Consider the following 3,069-nt stretch of genomic DNA (forward strand, 5'->3'; position numbering starts at 1 on the left):
ATAGCACAGATTGTGGCACCAAAGCCCTTGCCCGATATGAAAGGGCCGTGGCAGTTGTCCATCCAAAACAATATGGAAGCCTTGATTGATATAAGGGCATTTGTGGCAATGAGCTCGGTATATTTTAGGACATTGAATGTGTTAGGTCGCAATAGGGCTTTGATTGCCCGCCATTCTCTTCAATAAAGCACAAGCCTACGTATAAGGGTAATGTGTTGATAGCCTACTTCCCGTTTCATGTGCGACGTGTGCAAAGAAGGCCGCGATTTCCCGGTTGGAGTCGTCAATGGATCTAATAGTTCCGAAGGTTGGATATGAGGCCATCGCGAGGAGAAATCTCACACGGCTATAGAATCCCTTCCCTTGGCAGCCGCGTGGGCGCTGAGTAGTTCCGAAGGTTGGATATGACCTGGCTAGTGCTCATGGTTTGTGTAACCTCCTCAAACACGAGACGTCTTTCCTTATGTCGAGTAGAAGCACATCAAACTTGTAGGCACCGACAAACTTAACGTCGAGAAAGAACCAAGCAGTGTAATACTACTAAATTGCTAACTAAAATGCTAGATAGAAACTAAAATGTCTTTCTCGTCTCTCGAACCACACCTATTTATAGTCCAATACAAACTACATGAAAGGTCATAACATTAAGGGGATAAAAATCAAATTATTAAGGTGATGGAAGTTACAAAAGGTAGATAGTCAAAAGGCTCTCCATGATCTATCTCCCCCCTCTAACTCTCGTTTTTCTAGAGATAAATGAATTTTAATTTATAGGTCGCGCCACTCTCGTCTTTATTTCTATAGACTTATCATAGTTTAATGAATTCTAAATCTTTCCTATAATTTCTGGAATTAATTTGCCCCACTATTAATGAGTTTGTGTAACTAATTTTTTAGCATTAATGGGGATCTATAAGTCATTCCTAAAATTTTGTGAGCTAAACAATTTTTGGAACAACACATTTGAAGTTATATTAAAAATCATGTTTCCCTTCCACGACCAAAATGAGATTTTGCAATCATATTCATGATCATAGTAGGTCTTCATTTTATCTAAACAAATAGCAATGAGAAATTGTTTTCCAAGTTGCGCAAAAAAACAAAAAAAAATTGCAGAGAAGAGAAGGAATGCTAGGAAGGAAATATGGAATAAAAAATCTTGTTTTGAATTTAATTGTTTGGTACATAAGAATAAAATCTCAGTTGGCATGAAAGTTGTGCAAGAATTGAATTGGTGATGCATCGATTGAACTGAGTGTCTGTGAAAAGATTATATAGTTGGAGAGAGATAATAATAGAAATAAAAGTAATTTTGAGTATGTAAGTGGAGAATCAAGAACGTGACTCGTCTCATTTGAAAGAAAAATATTACCAAAAATAAAAATAGCTAGACAATTTTTATGAGATAGATCAAAATGGAAACAGACTCTAGTTTTATCAATGGATGAAGTATGAAAATTGATTATGTCACAACAACATTAGCAATCACTTAAATAATGCTAATGTAGAGATACTCAGCAGATCAATCTTCTATGTAACCTTGGATAAACACTTGAGATCTTAAATAAAATGCTCCATCTGGCATGTGTTGATATCATACTTGGGTCATGATGCAAATTTTTAGAAATGTTGAGAGGGAGAAAAAAATATAATTTTATACTCTTTCTGTTCCATAAAAATAGGTCATTTGGTATGTGATGCACTATTTATTAGCACTAAAAATACTTGCAAGTATACAAGATAGATCTAGTATAGCTAAAGGACAGTACCGGGATATCGAACACAGGGAATAAGATTGCAACTATCTATCATATACTAAGCGTCATATACTATTTGGAGACACGGATTTTTGGTTTGATTAATTAAACTAGACAGAAATAAATAAACTAATAACAGAAAATATAAAAACAAATATAATACAAAACAGGCTAAATTTTTGGTTTGATTAATTAAACTATACAGAAATATATAAACTAATAACAGAAAATATAAAAACAAATATAATACAAAACAGGCTAAGGAATGCAGAATTTTAGGAACCACAATCAAAAGCTAATATCCAAAGGACTTCCTTGAATTACGGTCTTTAGAGTTACTAAGCTATCACAGATGTAAAATTATATCATCTCTCGAAGCATACAATTTGTAGATTGCTACCTAAAACCGAAGTGTCCTTCCTAGAACTAAGACAACTCCTAAAAGCTCCTAAGATAAATTTGCTTCATTCAAAGGCTCAAATCTCCCGATTTTATTGGCAAAGACGTCAATTTCTCCTCTTTCAAATTAAACTACTCACTTCTCAGTTCTTGTAGTAAACACATGCATTCATAAGATGGCCAATCAAACAAATGTATAAGCACAAGAGAAATCGAAATAACTGCAAGAGCTAACAAGGAAAAACGATTGAATAAAAAACTTATAATCATAGCATGTTTACCAAAAATTCTACAAAAGATGTTTAATACTCATAGACAAGTAAAACAACAAAAAGTACTAGACATGAAGAAAAACAAAACAAAACCCAAGGTTGAATGATGTAGTCTTCTGTCTTCTCTTGCCTGGATCTGCAGAGCTCCGCTCCCATGGAAGATGGAAGAATTTAAGTGTGGAGTATGGGATGGAAGAAATATAGAGAGGGGGAGAGTTGGAGGCTCTGAGACGGAAGAAGGTGTACAGATGGGCCGCCTAATTTCCGCCTAATTTTGACTGCATTGCGCAACGTTCGTAAAATGGCCATAACTTTCTCCACAGAACTCCGATTTAGATGTTCAAGGTACCCACGTGAAGCTTTTTCAAAGATGAAGAGAATGATATGTATTAAGCACTGATTGGACTTCAAACTCGTTGGCAGATGGGCTCGAACAGAGGCTGCTGAACTTTGACACTTTTGTACATTTTTTGTATCTATTTCCATCATTTATCAACAAACACATCAAAATACCAAAATATATAATATATGCAATTTAAGAACATAATTTGCAAGATTGACATATAAAACGAGCCAAATCTAGGCCTTAAAAACATGCAAATCCCATGTTTATCAGTATGGACACGTCAAACGAGTTTTAA

This window comes from Salvia hispanica, chromosome 4 (assembly GCF_023119035.1).
Source record: "Salvia hispanica cultivar TCC Black 2014 chromosome 4, UniMelb_Shisp_WGS_1.0, whole genome shotgun sequence".
In the NCBI taxonomy this organism is placed as follows: domain Eukaryota; kingdom Viridiplantae; phylum Streptophyta; class Magnoliopsida; order Lamiales; family Lamiaceae; genus Salvia; species Salvia hispanica.